The following is an 18,899-nucleotide window of genomic DNA, read 5'->3' as shown; positions in this document are numbered from 1 at the left end:
AAGCGACTTAATGAACGAAAGGAAAATGTGATAGGGCGCGCGCCGGGGCCGGCAGAGTGCCGCGTGACGCAGGAGCGCCGCCATTGACGCACAGAGCCGGGCCGGGCGGCCAAAAATAGCAGGTCTGGCAGCGCATTGTCAGTGTGCAATTGATGCATTCAGGGGCAGGCCCTCGCTGCGGCTATTTTAAACTCCAGCGGAAACTCGAGAGCACCAAATTAAGACATTGCGGATATTTTTAGAGATTCCACTTTCGCGCCGGGTTACACGCAGGGGCTTGAGTTTTGTAAATGTGGATTGTATGGTAAACAAGTTTGCATTTACGTCTGTGATTTTATGAATGTCGTTTTGCTGAGGCGTGCTGCATTTTTTTTTCCTTTTTAAAAAAAATTTTCTGCAGTTTGGCATCTGTTTTTTTTCCTCTCACCAGTTTTGATGCGGGTTGTTACAATACCGCACTCTTCAGCTGTTCTTTTCATACAAAGCAGTGGATTGGTTCTAAACTAAAACCCGCGTCTCAGAGATCATCATCTTGTAATCAGTAACTTTGCACAAGTCTCAGTATTGCAGGGCAACGATGCAGGGACAGATAGTAGGGTACAGTTTATTATACCGTTAAAGGGGGGAAAGTATCAAGCACTTAAGTAGGAAAAACATTTAAATCAAGAAAATAGCTTCCGAGTAACTATGAACTTGTCAGTAAACAAAACGTACAATTAACGTAAAAGGCAACAACTTTGATATAAACGTCCGTTACGTTCCTCAAAGGGAAAGATTCTTGGCAGACGACACATTTCCAGTGGTTGACCGCTTCGCAGATTCTTTACTCCATTCACAAAACCGGAACTGGTGTAGTTGCGCGTTTTCAACAAGAAGAGGCAGTCGCTCTCAAAGCTACACCCGCAAAAATAAACGCATTTCCCCCCAAAATTAAGTTTACTGGAAAAAACAATTCACCAAAACCACATCTATATTAACTCCATATAGGGAGTAACAGTAATTTGCCTAAGATGTACATGTTCCCCTGTGAATTGAGAACACGCAGATGGCTGGCTGCAGAGTGGACGACGCGTCCACTGGAATTGTTGCTGGCCAATTTAGGCTTTGGCCAGAAACATTAATCACAATATTACCCTATTGATTCAGTTCAATTTCCAATTCAGTACGCAACAGCAGTAAATGGATAGGCTTTCTCTGCTTGTATGCTAAAATATCGAAATGGTACGTGGTCGGAGAAAGTAAAGACACGGTACAGTGAAAAAATGCACGAAATTTTTATTTAATTAACAGCACAACTAATTGCAAGTTATTCAAAGACTCAAATAAAAGTAAATGTTATGTTAAATTAAGTTTGTGAGCTTGCATCAATTTTTATGCTACAAAAGCAGCAATCAAAATCTGAAAATACATTGAGATAATTACCAGTACAGGCTGTCCCCAGGTTACCAACACCCAATTTATGGACACTTTACACACGAATGAGCTCCCATAATATTAAATTTAAAGTCCAACATACATACGTTTTTCCTACCAACGGCAGAATCAGTTTCCTCTCTCTCCACTTTTAGTAATAGTTCTTTTTATTTAACAGCCATATACATACCTTAAATGATATTGTTACAAGCTAATGCCCAATACTATGGTATTCAGCCAAATTACTGGAGAAATCCCATGCAGATGCATCTATTATACGTCAGCATTTTTGATGCTCTAAGGTTTGTGATGTTAACATTATGAAATGGATATTTTAAAGTCAAATGAATGAAAGTTATTTACATCATGTTAATCCAATGTTTAAACTAACACCAGAACAATGGTTATATTGTTTTGTTACTGTCCAGTTTAATCTTTCTTGCAAATGGCAATTGTCAATTTCCAACTCAGAAAATAAAATCAATCTGTTACAGAGAAACAAATCCTTATTTCTTAAAGATCCACTTTAAAAAGAACTCCCCACATCTTGCAAATAAAATCTAGCCAATTTCAGCAATCCAGTGGTTCTTGCTTACTGAAATCAAACAATTTGAATGAAAACAACCAGATTGTGCTTAACTGAAAAAGTTGGTCTGTCTGGAGAAAAGCAACTGTATTAACACATTGTTAAGAAGCAACCTTTTAGATGTTTACAAGGTAATCCATATTCAGAGGATATCCCCAAGGACATGGTGTAGATTACACATCCTCCCTCTTCAAGCACATGGTGTACATTAAAAATCAACCGAATCCTGTTAAAAGAAACTCAGATCAAGATGAAGAGAAAAATCAAAAATATTGGAGGTGAAATCCAACAGAAAAGTATGAAAAGCTTCTTCGAAGTGGGCATAGCTTGGAGACTTTGCAGTGGAGTAGTAAAATGGAGACAAGACTGGAAAACTTCTTCAAAGTGGGCAAAAAAGATGAAACCACACAGTACATTCTGCAGCCCAATCCTTTCAAACTCCAATACTCTTGCAGTGTGATTTCTAACTACTACACAAATATATCCATGCCAGTCAATGGACAAATCAAAATTATTTCATTACATTCTTCAAAGATAAACAGTTTATTCACATCTTTGGCAAATCTCAGAAATAACCTTTGACAGTGGTATCCATGCTCTTGGTCCAAGTAAAAATTTCCCATGGAACTTCCATTTCAGTTGCAGGAAGTAGTTCCATGCTTAAGTATCGTCAGGGCAAATACTATTTCTCAAATGTGACCCCACCTGACCCCCAAATCAATCATTCTCATGAAGACCAAACTTGAGCAAAAACTGAATTTTTGTTTACCTTGTTGCATACCCAATAGGATAAACAAAAGCTGAAATGGGATCACTTTTGTTTCTCTAGCATCCAAGCTGCCAACTTAGCCTTTCTTGCTTTTTCTCTATTAATCAATGTTACTGCTGAGACTTTCCCCTTTGTCTTACTCCAAATCGAGCAAGTGTCATTGTGAATGTGCTGTAAGTTCTTGTGACTCTTAAATTTGTCCTTTTGAGATTTAAACCTACTGGGCTTCATAATATGTCTCAGAGGGGATCTCGTAATTATTTAGATTTAAATGGAAGGGACATGGTTCAGAAGTCTGCCAATGACACCAAAACTGGGATGTGTTTCATTGACAAGAGGTTAGAGGCTGCAAGGACTGGTTGGGTATCCAAAGAAAGTGGACAATGGAATTTTAGTCCACAGAAATAATGGACTGAGGACAAACAATGAAAGGAAATGTCTATTAAATGTTCCAAGAAGTGTAGAGGAGTTCATGTCCATTGTATGAATGTAAAAGTGATTAGGTCACAAGATACTTGCCATTGTCAGCTGAGGCACAGCACAGAAGAACTAAAAAAAGGTTAGAACTCCATGACACTAGTCACAGCACAGCAATTCTAATTATCACACTACAAGGATGCAAATATATATTAGAAGAGGTGCACAGGAGATTTAAGGATCTCATTGAGAAATACTGTTGAGGAGAAATTGACCAGGCTTGAGTTGTTTGCAATGGAAGAAAGGAGAGCAAAGGAAAATTTAATAAAGATGTACTAAGTTATGAGACATCTGGACAAAGTAAACAGGAAGGACCAATTTCTCTGAAAGAGGTTGTTAACAGAGAGACACATTTAAGTTGATTGGTAAAAGGATTAGAGGGGGAAAAAAAAAATCAAAGAAATTTCAGCAAGAGATGAAGGGTTTTCAATCTGAAATACAAATGGGTTCTCTTTCTACAGATGCTGCCTGACCTGCTGAGTGTTTTCATGCACTTATAGCATTGTCAGGGGTTAGAATTAATCGTCCAAAGGGTTGGCAAAGGCAGAAACTCATTGCATTTGGAATAAATCCCCAGATGAACATTTGAACAACTAGAAGTAGAAGTTAACCAAATGACTTAATTTTTTGACTGATGTGGGCAAATGTCTTCCTTCTGCATTGTATGTAAAAATGATGCAGCCTGCCTTCAATTTCCATTCTTCTTTGGACCATCAAGCTTTTAAAAGCCAAATCTTCCTTCAGTTTCCAACTCTGGGAACATCCAGTACAAATATCAGTGACTTGAAATATTTACTGTCTTTTTCCAAACTGAAAGATGATAGTTTCAAGGCACATCCTTAATTCTCTGTAGATTCCCATTTATAACATTAAGCTCTCTCTTTAACATGGTCATACATCAGCCATTATGAAATTCAATTATAGAAGTTATCTTTATAAAAATACCATAATCTGTTTAATTAAACAGCAAAAAAGCTAGCACTACTTATGCAATATTTTGAAACTAAGTATCAAGATTCCATTCATCTTTCCCAATTCTTCCAAATCAAAGGATAAATTAAACCTGTTTGGGATTGGAAAGTTTAGTTTAAAACTAAATACTTAATATTTTCCTGATGAACAGATCCTGCAACTTTTTTTTTGTGAATTCAATACAAATTTGAATTCCTCAGGAAATTATACTGAATAGATGTGTTCATACAAGGAGAAGCAACATTTGATACTACATATTTGATGTGTGAAAAATATATTGGGAAGATAAGAGTGAATGCAAGACAATTAAACTTAATGGAACATTTCTTTTCAAAATTGTGAATTTTGCTCTTCCAAGAGTTTTTAAGCAGTAATATTGTGGATTTAAATTAACAAGAAATTAATGCTTCTTACGGAATGTTGTAAATCCACTAATTTTTCAGCAGCATAATTTTACTGTTAATATTCTAAGCCTGGTATTATTTAATCAATGAAGCAACTCAATAGCCAATGTTTGCAGGTTTAGTATTGAAAATTAAATTGCATTTGAGCTAAAAAGATGGTGGCACTAAGCAAGAGGAGAAAAATTAACAAAATTCTTGCTTAGATACTTGAAATATACCAGTTTGGGGTTTTTTTTTTGCAAGTTATTTACATAACTGCCATCTTACAGAACTGCACAATTGCAAATCCATCAGGTAATTATACCAACAAGTTTCAAATAGTTTAGTTTTATAATTACATCCATAATAACACAACCCTAACGCATTGTGGAAAGTTCCTAAAACATTTGAATGTTGATCCACTTTGGGACATTCTGTAACTGCAAGTACAGTTAAAAGGCAGTAGTTTTGTTTTACACCATTTAAACTTCCAGCTCAATATGATTGGAGAGCATAGTTGTAAAATGAGCTACATCTTAACTGCCAGAGGGGTAGAGGAAAAACAAGAGATTACCTTTGATTACCCATCATTTTTGGAGTCATCAAATAAGATGTCGAATGCAATCCATCCTTTTCAGCATTATGGATATTTTGCCATCATTCCAAACTATGACATTGCATCACAAATTATAGACTGCAATGGAATGCTCAACTTACTACTTTTTTCTTGTACATTGTTACTACAAAATCCATGTTCAGTTACTATGGAGTATAACAAAAGGTAAGCAATTAACAAATTAAAGTCCTCCAGAATGATTGGTGGACTACAACCATCCTTCACAAGATAGTAAGAAAGCACTGCCTCTATAACCACAGTGTAATATGATGCAAATTTGCACCCAAAATCCCCTTTATAGCAAGTTTTCAGTTGTGTCATGGGGCAAGAGTATAATGGAAAAGTGCAGAGGCCAAAGACTTTTTAAACAAAAGGAAATTAAATGGTTGATTTCCATGGGCCTATTCTGCACTAACTAGTCATCTAATCAATGTCAACTACCTTTGCTCAGCTGTAAAATGATGCAATGTGTTATGAGATCCCAGGGAAAAAGTTTTTTTTAAAATGCATATTTTTTTGTTCTGAATATGGAATCGTGAATTATTTTCTTAGCAATTAAATAAGAAAATATTGTCCATTGAAGTATATCCTCAACATTTTAACCATACCTCTCAATTAAAGTATCACCACAGTTAAAAACAGGCAAATGAATATTGCTTGTTATTAACTAGTTATGTTGTCTTCTTGTATTCAGAGTAAAAGTTGAATTATTAATAGTTTTTACTCTAACAATTTATGTTTGTTACAAGTTTGTAATTTGCAAAATTGTAATACCATACTGTCTTTCCATAGCTTGTAATAAATGTTAAGGATGAAACAACATAAAATACTCAAGTCTAGAAAATGTTCTGTGGCAGGAAAGACAAAGGCAATGACATGTGGTGGCCCAATGCACACTTTCCAATAGCCACCCCTAGAACTACTGCAAAATTCTATTCTTCAGGATACTGAAGGTTGAATATGGAGTAGAATCCAGAGCTAAAACCATCATAATTTGCTAAGTGTTGGATTACGAGTCAGGGATAGGGTTCAGTAGGAAATAAAAGGAACCTCTAAAGGATCAAGGAAAGAGTGGCAAGCAGGTGGAAAAAGACTGAGGTGGCAAGGGGTGGGTGATACAAGGGTCAGGTTTAATGAGAACTTCATGCAGGAGGATCTTCCAGAGATTGTATGGACCTAATCAGGCAGGTCTCCTTTAAGATTATTTGAAGCCTTGTGAAGACCTGCTTCTGTATGAATGGCCCTTGCCATCTGTGAATCACACATGTACAATGCAATTTTAAATTACATCAAATGTTGGTGGACTTCAATCACATGACCAGGTGCATAAAGGACCTGGAAGCAATTTTAAGATCTTCACTACCTGCACAGAAAGTATCCAATCACATTTTAACAAAAATGTTTGAAAATATTCTCTTTGGAGTGCACAAAGCACTATTCTATTCATTATAATTTTTTGACCTTCAAAAGACACTTCTGGAAAATACACTAGATACAACAAAGCTCTAGGACCAGACAGCATCTCAGCTGTGGTACTGAAGCCCTGCACTCCAAAACTAGCCACATTTTCAACTAAACTGTTCTAGTACAGCTACAATATTGGCATCTACCTGACCATGAGGAACATTGCCCAGGTGGGCCCTGTTCACATAGCAGAATTCGTATCCAATTACCACCTAATCAGTTTGCTCTCAATCATCAACAAACTGATGAAAGATGCCAAAGGTGCCATTAAGGTGGACTTACTCACCAATGCCCAGTTGGTGTTTTGCCTGGCCTATTCAGCTGTAGACCACATCATAGCCTTGGTCCAAATATGGAACAAGCTGAATTCCAAAGGTGAAGTGAGAGTAACTGTCCTCAACCTTGAGACAGCATTTAACTAAGTGTGACATCAAAGAGCCCTTGTAAAATAAAATAAAAACAAAACACATAAGGGGTCAGGCAGCTTCTCTGACAAGAAACAATTAATTTTCTGTTCGAAGAACCTTTATCAGAAACATTCAAATCTTTTGACCGGAAACATTAACTGTTTTTTTTTTCTTTCCACAAATGCTGCCTAACCTGCTGAGTATATCTAGCATTTTCAGTTTTCTCAGGTTTTCATCTAGTAAAACTGAAGTCAAAGTGCATGAAAGGAAAACATTCCCCTGGTTGGGAATGAACCCATCACAAAAGGAAGATTGTCGTTTTCAGAGATCAGTCATCCTATTCCAAGGCCATCACTGCAGGAGTTCCTCAGTGCAGTGGCCCAGGCCCACATTCAGTTATGTCAACCATGACCTTCCATCCACAATGTCAGAAATGGGGCGTTAGCTGATGACTGCACAACGTTCTCCTCAGTTCACATTTCCTCAGCACAACCAGCCCATGCCTGTGAGCAGTAAGATTTAGACTACATTCAAACAGGAAATAAGTGACAAGTAACAACCACACCACACATGCCAAACAATATCCTCTCCAGAGAGGATAATCATCTATCCTTGACATTCAAATAGTGCCACTGTCACCGAGTTCTCCACCGGTAATATCCTGGAGATCTCCACTGACCAGAATCTCATCTGGACCAACTACATACACACTCTTGTTACAAAAACAGATCATATTCTGTGGAAATGGCACCTCTTGAAACTCCAAAAACTTTGCATCTGGTGCAATATTCTCCTCTTGCCTGGGTGACTGCAGCTCCAACACTCAAGCAGCACGACATCTTCCATGACAAAGATGCCTACCTAACTGGTACCCCATTAATTGACTCCATCCTCAGGGCGTATTTGGCTGCAGTGTACGCTACCTACAAAATGTGTTGCAGTTCCTCTGACAGCATCTCTCAAATCCATGGACTCCACCAAGGAAGGCAAGACTTAAGCACAGAAACACTAGCAACTGCATATTCTCCTCCAAGTTGCACTATCCTGACTTGGAAATATTTTGTCCCCAAAAGCCCTGTGGGAGTAGCTTCACCAGAAAGACTGCAGTAGTTTATGAAGCTGGCTTATCAACATCTTCAAAAGATAATTAGAGTCATCCAGATTCTTCTCCCACCCCCTGAAAAAACAGCAATTCCTCCACCTGTCTGTACTTAACTGCAATGGAGTAATAGGTGGTGCTGAAGGCAGCTTCATTGGCTCAGGAATGGTGGCAGCCCCATGCTGTAATGAAAAAAGTGTAAGTTATAACTAGGAATTTTTAAGAATACAAAATACAAATTTAACATCTATTAACAAACAAAATCTTAAGATATTTAGACAGACAACATCTCAGGTGGTTATATGTGCTATACCACTACATCAGGGCTCAGTGGACCAGATTTAATCAACTGGCATTCCATTTCCTTGTTAAAGCCAAATTGGAAATTGGCCATAATATGGTCTTTGGTTGCATACAGATTGGACTATCATGATGGATCCATGATTAAACAATCCACTAACTGAACTGGCATGCAAAAAAAAATGCCCACTCACTTTGGTTTTAACCTTCACTGGGAGAGGTGAAAAAATTAGCAAAATCATTAAAATGTCAAACACCATCTTCAGTACTTCCTTTGGGACATCATTGTTAATGATCATAGTGATCAAAAGTTTTAAACCATGCAGGCAAATTCAAGTACTCATTAAGATAAAGAATGCTGATCTCAGGGAATGGGACACATTAGCTCTAGTCATCCAGCATGTGTAAATGTCAGCTATTTTCACATAGGTTGTAGCAATCTAACTGAACAGCAAAATATTTACGCTGCTCCAAGACCATGTCTTAATTCAAACTTCAAAATTGTGAATTACATTTGTATAAATATGTACACTTCCCTCAACATTCAGAGTACTATAACTAAGGGTAGAGCACCAAATAGGTTTGAGATAACCACGCTCATTGTGTAGAGAAATCTCGACTTGCATGCTCTCATTCCAGATTTGCCCACATCACAACATGCCACAAAATTGCCCTGACATCAGCTTCCATGCATAGCACAGCCTGAAGGAGAATGATCACAGCATAAATTGGAAGGGGTAGGCACTTGAAGAGTAGTAACAGAGGGAAAAAGTATGCAGATGTTGATGGTGCATCACATCTTACAGAAGTGATCACTAATGAAAGCAAAGTCCAAGAGAACATTTTGCTCATACATTATCTGATAACGTGGCAGTCTGTGATCAGCAAGACAAAAGCAATTTGCAAATATATGCACAAAGACTTCATTTTCTCTGGACAAATGGTGGAGAATCATAATGGCACAACACAAGAGGCCATTCTGCCCTTTGTGTCTGAGTGCTCTTTGGCCCACATTGACAATGTCAGTCATACACAAGCTACTTACTGACCTATTTTAAACTGATTAAGTGAAGTCATTTTTTCTAATAGTACTTCTAATGGTGACCATTTCTATAAAGAACTATGTCACTCTATTTAGAAGAAAATCTGAATCATCCGTGTCTAATCTTTCTGGCAACATACAGGTTAAAAAGAATACGTCAATGTGCAATAAAAGTGGGAAAAGAATAGCATGTGGCTTGTTCTAACATGCAGTACTCATTAGCAGTGTAGTTTTAAAGCAGCAAATGAATCATCTCCTGCTTAAAACATCAACAGTCTATATTTATAACACTTACCCAATTTAAACCAATCTTCAGTAGGCAGTGCATAATGATTCAGTAGTGATTTGAACCTGTAGGAGGTTTGAAGTATATATAGAATTAAATTCAACTCACTCATTATGATCCATTTCTGACAGAAATATGCAAAGTGCACCTAAATAATTCCCCTCCTACCTCTAGTGTATCAAATGCATTTATATGTATAAAATCTCAAATATATTAATGTACAGAAATAAATCTGAACTACAAGTTTTAAAACAACATTTGGATAACCACACACGTTTACTTTTAACAAATTTTCCTACAATAATTTCAAAAAAATTACTTTTGGTTTCATTTTGTTCATTCACAAGAGCACATAATTAAACATTTAGCTATGACATTGTTACAGTGCAAAGGCCCAAAGACAAGACAGGTGCTAATACAATTATTTATTATACCTCGCAACGTATGAACTAGCACCATCACATATCATTCCGTGACACAAAATCCATCTTGTCACCGAGATACTACTGTCATTTCACACAGATTGTACATGATTGATTCTCCTGAAGGTTAGAGGCTAAATGGACCATATGGCAACATGTTGCTTTCCATATGTTTCCAAGCCCATCCATGCTTAACCATTTATTAAGTAACATCTGTACCCACTATGCCTAATCGAAATGTGTTTCTATTATTTACTCACTTAACTAAATTACATCATTGACACATAACTAATTATTTCCATAATAAACGACGAGTTTTCGATGCATCTTCTTTTGATATATTGTCCCATTTATGGGGAGTTTACTCGAAACGAGATAAACAGTGATTCTCATTCTACTCGTACGCGAGTTGCTCCGTTTGAAAAACATAATACATAAAATGGCTGGGAACTAAAAGGTCTGATCTAATCAATAGCCGCGTCCCATGCAGCCACCACAGAACTTATTAAGCAACTCATTTGGTATAACACGGATTTACAGAATTTAGTGGAGAATTGCCCGGCTTTTGCCAGTCAGAAGACTGCATTTAAAAAAAAACCTAACGGGGATGGAAAGAACGAATTCTGCTTTCTGTGCCGGTTTCAATTCGCCGCACAGCACAAGCATGCAGACGCAGCATTTGATTCGCACTTCGACTTACCGGTGCGACACAAGCCCAGCAGCAGCAGCACGTAGCGAGAAGAGCGCGGAGTGCGAGTCCCCGTCCCCCCCACCCCCCGATAGCACTGCAATGCTTGCGGGAGCCGAGCCGGGCCGGACCGGGCACTGGGCGACTTCTCTCCACCGCGTCCGCTCCTCCTTTGTTTCCAATGGAACTCTCCGGATAAAGACTCCATTGTGACAAAAACGCCATCCAGCGCGCACTGCCGCTCGCGCCCCGGCCCTCCTAACAAACCCCGCACCCGCGTCACTCTGACGTCAATGGAGCCCGGACCCGATGACGCGCTCGCTGCCTGCGTCATTCTATAAATAGAGCCATTTGTTTCAATTAGAGCCGAGCGCCTGACTGATGGCTTTTTCCATTGACGGCATGCAGTGGGAAAATAAAACCAGGGAAAGGGGATCCTCATGAGTGGCTGCACAATGGAAACAACGTTTACAGTGTGTGTGAGAGAGAGATGATGTATTTGTCATACTCTTCATTGTTATCATACAAGCGGCGTCCGAAATTAGAAACGTTAAATCATGCAGTTGCAAAGTTTAAACAGAATGTTAAGGACTCGGTAATCTTTAAAGAAATTGTTTCTCATTTTGTGCTGCAAACTTGAGGAAGTGCTACATATCATTATTTTTGTTTTTTTTAAAGTGATATGAGTGGTTAGCATTGCGGTTCCACGGGAGAACTACATGTCAGAAATTTATTTGTCGGGGTTTAGATAGTAATTGAAACTTATTCGTTCATTCTGCTCCACTAATCTCTCTCCTCCCAAATATCCAGACCAAAAGTAATCGTGTTCATTACTTTCAAACGTTGAATCTCACCGCACTGACGATTTTTTAAAGATAATTGGAGGAATCACTGGGATTTTTTTTCAGAAACCCGTGTTAAAATATTATGGTTAATTTTTGTAATCTTTTCGTGGTTATCCAGATTCGGTTATTTCTACAAAACAACCCAACAGTTACAACATCTCTCTTATAAATAGAAAATGTTGGGGATCCTCAGGTCAGCAGCAGCTGTGGGGAAAGAGAGTTAACATTTCAGTCAATGGTCCTTCTTTAGAACTGAGTATCCTCAGAGTTTTCTGCTTTTATTTCAGATCTCCTGCATTTTTGCTTTTAAACAACATCCTCCTTCATGGTATTTAATGAAGAATAGACACTTTCTCAGGTGAAGTTATAGTACATAAATCTTAGCTACTGGACCAGCTTGTCTGCAACATAGCACTTTAAATGTTGTTTTCAAGAATTAGTCGAGTTAAATGTCTTTTGAGAAGAATATTTTAAATACTTATTTTGTGATCTTGATCCCCATCTAAATGTGTATTTATTGGAAGGGAAATAAATAGGAAGATGGCTCTTTGGTGGAACAGGACACATGTTTGCACTCACAGCTGTCAACTCTACTGGGGAACACCTTAACAACAGAGCAGCATCTTAGCCTGGCTACTTCAGCACTTGCTTGATGTTTCACTTCATGATCTAACCAAAGGAAATACTTTAACAATTTCCCTTAAGAAATTCTTCCATAAGTTAAGTTGTATTAAACCTGCTATCATCATTATCAATGTACAACTTCTATAATGGGGCACCTAAAAATTCACTTATTTTCCCTACTATAACAACAGCCTTATCGCTGGTGTAAATAATTCTTAATTATTTTGTTCTTGCACTCTATGTCCTCTTTATAACTTGGACTACACTAACCCAAGTACAGGGGGGACACCTTTCAGCTCATAAGCAATTAGGTTTACTTCTGGCAACTAATATCAGTTGTTCATATATGGTGAAAAGTTTTTAAACAAAGCCTGAAATGTGAAACAGAGACACTATTATCCCTTTCATAGGGAGACTCTTTCACAAAGATTCTCCCCTCAGCATAAAGGCACTCTTTCACGGAAACAATCACCCTAACCCCTACAAACTGTTGTTTCAAGAAGCATTCTTAACTTTTCTGGTTGTGAGGTTACCCTTTCCCACCACCCAATGGCATGGAACCCCACACAACGGTCTGATACTCTGCAAAGATAATTCCAACTGTAATTTCTATCCAGTGTTGTCGGGGCATGGACTCTCCAGTGAGATCTTACACTCCAATGGCTCATTTGGCATACTAAGTGAGAAAACAGTACATGTTTGTATACAATGTTTGCAGCTGCTTACATAAGTGCCAGGGTTCCTGGGCCTTGAACACAGCCACCTATCTTATGCAGCAAAGTGCCACTTCTTATCTTTCCATTAGCATAAAACCTAAATAGTGTCACCAGCATGAGAACTATTTACACTCCAGTCAGCTGCTGCTATAGAAATCACACTGAAAATGATTGTTTGCAAATGTGTACACAATGTTATGTCTGCCTACACCTGTCAGAAACAATTGTAAGTGCTTCCTGCAAACTGTGAGACAAGTTCCATCCTGGTTAAATATAGTTGATTTCCAAGTGTTATTCATGGCTAACAGCCTCTCCATGCCTGCAAAAATAAGAAATTTTAAAATGCTCTCTTGTTTGCAAACCTCATTTTTATTCCGGAAGAATATCTGGTTGTCCAGTAAAGGACCACCATCGAGAGGACAATTAATAAGAAAAACTAAAATGTAATATCTATGTTTATTAATGTTAGATTGCTTCAATTAAACATTATCTGAAATGAAATATTGTATTCTATTCTTGTAAAATAAAAACAATTTGTTTAATAACCTGCATTTCACAAAAACTTACAGATTTTCAAGTTACAAATGTCTCTGGCATCTGCCTTGTATCAGATGAGCAGTAATCATATGCACAGTTCCCTTTTAGGAAATGTGAGTTGAGAACTTACTGTACTACTGTATTTAAGCAGTAAATGTTGAAGAAAAACTGCAGCTTTCAAAATCTGTAAAGCTAATCTTCATAACGAATGGGAAATTGTTCAGCCTATAGCAACTGCACTCCAAAACCAAGGTCATCCAAACTTGCTGCAGTATGCAAACGACACTTGCACTTGTACAAGCTCAGAGGCCAGCCTCTAAGACATTGTTTACTTGTTCACCAATACACACGAGAAGACATGCCTTATATTCAATATCTGCAAAACCAAGGTTCTCTACCAACCTGATTCCCCATCCCCCCAGCAATTCCAGGTAGACAATGAAAAAAATTCAAGGATCTGCTCAAAGCTTCCCTTGAAGAAATGCAACATCCCAACTGGCTCTGGGAACCTCTAGCTCATGGCCATTCAAAGTGCAGAAGGAATATTTGGGATGAGCCCATCCATTGGGAGTAGACAGAAGTCCTGCATAAGTAGCAGAAGGAGTGCAGCACCTCATAAACTTCCTACCTGCCCGCCCTGTTTACCACCTCCTGTCCTATCTGCAGTTCCCACATCATAGAGTCATAGAGTGATACAGCACGAAAACAGGTCCTTCAGCCCAACTCATCCTTGCCACCCAAGATGTCTACCTGAGCTAGTCCCACTTGCCTGTGTTTGGTACATATCCCTCCAAAAACTTTCTTATTTAGGTACCTGTCTTTTAAATGTTATAATTGACCCGCCTCTACCATTTCACAGGGCAGCTCATTCCATATACACACCACCTCTGTGTGAAAACATTGCCCTCAGGTCCTTTTTAAATCTTTCTCCTTTCACCTTAAACCTATATCCCCTAGTCTTATCCTCATTTTATTCTCTAATTTATCCTCATTTTATTATCTAATTTATCCTCATTAACCACCTCGGAACATACAAAATTGGAGAGAAAGCAAATCACCCTCAACCCCGAGGGACTGCCTAAGTAGTAAGAGAAGATTGAACTACAGGAAACTGCTAAGGATGAAATCTTACATTTGACCTTTACGTGTGATTATAGATAAAGCATAAACAATGACAAAAGATGGGACTAATGTTTTATTTTAGTCTTTGCAGTTGAAGTGAAATCCAGATTGAAGCTGAGCCTTTCAGTCATTCACTAAACTGATCCAAGGTACAAAGGGAAAGAGACTTGTTTGGTGCAATTAGGGAAGCCTTAGCTACTACAGAAAAGCCTAAAGCAATGTGAAGATAAATTGTAACATATAATTTTCTAAAGCCAGGTTATTAGGAAAATGTGTTAGGATTAATATTTTGTGTTATTTGCAATACTTGCAACTGCACAAGACTATTTTACCTAACTGATGTTTGTCATCTAACATGGTAAGTGATTTCTCTGGGCCAATACCAATGACAGGCAAATCTGGTGCTCATCAAAAAAAAGCTTGTGCTCATCAAAAAAAAATCCTTAGAGAGATTGTTAAACTGGGTGGCATTAAATCCAATGTGTTGCACCTTAGGGGTGTGGAAATATGTGGGTTTATTTTAAAGTCTAAAATGTTAAGTGAACAGAAATATGGCACAGCAGAATTTCAAGCTCCTTTGCAGTGTGCCTGTGTGGGAGCAAATATTCCAGGAATTTGATGACAATACTATTCAGGATAAGGAACAGAGTCACTGAGTTAACTGTGGAGGCAAGTCAGGATAGCACACTGGCACTCTGCAAAGCAGAACACAAATCACTAACAGAAGTGGAGAGGTAATGCTCTAAGAGTAATCCCTCTGGAACTGATTACCTCTTTTTTCCTCCATTCATGCTCCTTTGATATTATGGATACAGGCCCGAGAAGCACCTGCCTCCTAACCACCTGCCACCTCCCCATCCCCCACACTCCTGAAGTTACATACTTGATGAAGACCTAGAATAGCCACATTGTGAGAAGTAAACGTGGTTCACAATTTGACAAATGATTTAAGCATCCAGGGAAATGGCCTAGAAGTGAAGCAAAGGTTTCCTCAGCAACTTTTGCATGGACCTGTACATTAAAGAAATAAAGGTCCAACGCAATACAGTTTATCCTCAGCACAAGCAGAGTGAACTTTTGTTTGGTCATGTAATGCTCATTGATTATGAATTGCTTAATGTCACTGATCATCATGGTCAATAAGGCTGTAATTAATTTTCTCTGCATTCCCCAAACTGGCTCAAGTAAAATTTATATACATTTTCCAATGCCCTCAGTCTCAGCCTTTTTTTGTGAACAGACAAAAAAAACAATCCCCATATACGTTCCATGAATAATAAACAATCAAGTACAGAACTCAACAGTTGATGACCTTGTGTTGTGTAACTGCAGAATTATTCAAGGGTCTTATAATGCATTTTTTTCTTAAAATATCAGGATAAATACCGGAGTTTGTCCTTCATTTTGGATGGATGGAAACTGCTCTTGAGTCGTCTGGCTAGGTTCCGTTGGTGACAATCGTCGAAAATATAAGCTTTCCTGTTTTTTAATAGCTTGTTCTTCCTTTCAGTTTGTGTGGCTCCCCTCCGAAATTACTTTTAAACCATATCATAACAACTGCAAATACCAGCGAAGAAAACTAATCAACTTCATGCACAGGATAAAAAAAAAAGCGATCCTGGAGATGCCGGGGATTGAACCCGGGACCTCACACATGCGAAGCGCGCGCTCTACCACTGAGCTACATCCCCAAGCATGAACTTCGCCTCTAAATGAAAACTGAAATTGATTTAACTCACCTGTCTATTTAAAATGCATTGGTGGAGGTTTGTCGTTGCACTAAATTTCCATCTGAAAATTTGTCTGTAAACTGAGCGACGGTCAGCAGCAAGTGCTCATTTTTCACTCTCCCGTTAGTGCGACTCCGAAGTTATTTCCTGGTACCTCGATCAGAGCTAGAACGATAAGAAAGATCCGCAAAAGCTGAACTGTCCTCAGGAGAGGAACGGACGATCTGTTGTTCATGGTAAGGAACTGAAATGAATGTGGGGGTGGGTGGGTGGAAAAACTGTGTTGCATCGGCCGGGAATCGAACCCGGGCCTCCCGCGTGGCAGGCGAGAATTCTACCACTGAACCACCGATGCACATGTAACACCCACTGAGTATATGTGAGTTAGAGATACAGGAGACTGGCGTCCAGAGTAGCAATCTGCTGGAGGAATTCAGCGGGTTGAGCAGAATCTGTGAGAGGAGAAGGAGTTATCGACGTTTCCAGTCGAAACCCTGCATCGAGACTGAGAATGGAGAGGGGAGATGGCCAGTGTGAAGAGGAGCGGCCTCTGTGATCTATGAGGACACATGCACCGCCAGAGCGGTGCAGTTCCGGATCACATCTCTCAATGTGCTGTTGCTATCACATTGTGGTTTTGTTTATTAGTCCCCTATGATTGCGCTCACGGGTTCTCTGCAGATAGTCAAATGTAAGGACAATAGGAGCAGGAGGAGGACGTTCAGCCCCTCAAGCTTACTGTACTAATCAACAGCTGATCTTCCACCTCAACCCCATTTTCTTCCCCTACCCCCATATGCCCTGCTTCCTTTAATATCTGGGAGTCTTATCAATATCACCTTTGAATGAAATCATTGACTGAACCTCCCTTGCCTTCCAGGGTACAAAATACTATTTATTCGCTATGCACTGACTAAAAGTAACTTGAGTAAAGAATTCTGATCAAGAGTCCAGGACCTGAGATGTTATCTGTTTCTCTTTCCGCAGATGTGCCTGACTTGCCGAGTGTTTCCATCATTTTCTGCTTTTGTTGAAGAAATATCTCCTTTATTCAATCCTAAATGGTTTTCCCCTTATTCTGAGACTGTCAATGTGTCGTACAACACATAAACAGAACCTTTGGCCCATCAAGTCCATGCAGCCCATCAACCAGCCACTTACACTAATTCTATACTAATCCCATTGTGACACTAGTTCTAGACTCCTCACCGTGGAGAAGCAACCTCCCTGTACCTACCTTGCAGAGCCCTCAGTTTTGCTTCTTTATGCCACACTCAGTCTAAATCAGCCTTGATATCTCTTGTCACTCTTCCATCTTTTCTGGATTTCAGCTGTTTGTCCATGTTTGGACCATAGTTGAAGAGGTCCAGAGCTGAGTGGTCCTGGCAAAGCACAAACTAGGCATCAGTGCACAGGTTATTGATGCACTAGTGCTACTTGATAGCACTGTCAATAACACCTTCCATCAGTTTGCTAATGATTGAGAGTAGACCGATTGGTCGGTAATCAGCTGATTGATCATCAGCTGTACTGATCATCAGAATTTCTAAATGATATTCAATGCATAAAACCAAGCCATAAAGCTGTTAGATGTTACTCCACATCTAACTGCTTAAATAAGTGTTTCTGAATAAATGCTGTCTTTTTTCCTCCTTTGATGTTAATAGGTTCTTTTGTAAGGCAATGTTAAGCAGGAAGTCAGCAACAAAAACAAAAAGAGAACACTTTCACCCCCCTCCCCCCCCAGACAGAACAACAATAGAGTCCCCTTGGTCCACCCCACCAGCTTCCACATCCAACACATCATCCTCCACCGTTTCCATCAGCTCCGACGCGATCCCACCACCAACCACATCTTCCCCTCTCCCTCGCTTTCTGCTTTCCACGGGGACTGTTGTCTTCGGGATCCCTTGGTCTGTTCACTCCGCCCCCACCCACCCGCCTCATCCCTGGCATTTTCCCCGGAAACTGAAGGAGGTATAACACCTGTTACTTCAGCTCCCTCCTCACCACCATCCAGGGACCTAAACAATCCTTCCAGGTGAGGCAGACATTCATTTGCACCTCTTCCAACCTGGCCTACTGCATTAGGTGCCCACGATGTGGCTTCCTCTACCTACGCTCTGTCCGCCACAGCCGTCTCGAGCTTCCAGTTACATATCATTTTAACTCTCCTTCTCACTCCCACACTGTCTTGTGTGTCTTTGGCCTTCTCCATTGCTAAGGAGAGATCAAACACAAATTGGAAGACCAATATCTCATATTCTGCTTGGGTAGCTAAGACCTCTCCCACCCTGGTCATTCTCTCTTCTCCCCTCTCCCATCAGGCAGAAGATACAAGAGGACACATAGCACCTCACTCAAGGACAGCTTCTATTCTGCTGTTGAACAGACGTCATAT

The 18,899-nt window shown here is 39.3% G+C and overlaps 1 long non-coding RNA gene and 2 other non-coding genes across 3 annotated transcripts; all 3 read right to left on the bottom strand.

The window, feature by feature from the left end:
• Positions 1–632: 632 nt before the first annotated feature.
• LOC127576504 (uncharacterized) lies at positions 633–11,158 on the bottom strand. Its single transcript, XR_007957239.1, has 3 exons — positions 10,937–11,158; positions 9,824–9,879; positions 633–8,368 (listed from the first exon to the last, which is right to left on the bottom strand). It is a non-coding gene; the product is annotated as an uncharacterized LOC127576504 (long non-coding RNA).
• A 5,229-nt stretch (positions 11,159–16,387) lies between these two features.
• On the bottom strand, positions 16,388–16,459 carry trnaa-cgc (transfer RNA alanine (anticodon CGC)). Its single transcript has one exon. It is a non-coding gene; the product is annotated as a tRNA-Ala (tRNA).
• Positions 16,460–16,782: 323 nt separating this feature from the next.
• On the bottom strand, positions 16,783–16,853 carry trnag-gcc (transfer RNA glycine (anticodon GCC)). Its single transcript has one exon. It is a non-coding gene; the product is annotated as a tRNA-Gly (tRNA).
• Positions 16,854–18,899: the final 2,046 nt, after the last annotated feature.

The sequence above is a fragment of the Pristis pectinata genome, chromosome 1 (assembly GCF_009764475.1).
Source record: "Pristis pectinata isolate sPriPec2 chromosome 1, sPriPec2.1.pri, whole genome shotgun sequence".
Taxonomy (NCBI): Eukaryota; Metazoa; Chordata; class Chondrichthyes; order Rhinopristiformes; family Pristidae; genus Pristis; species Pristis pectinata.
Note: the sequence above shows the minus strand (reverse complement) of the source record. Positions and strands in the feature narration are given on the sequence as shown.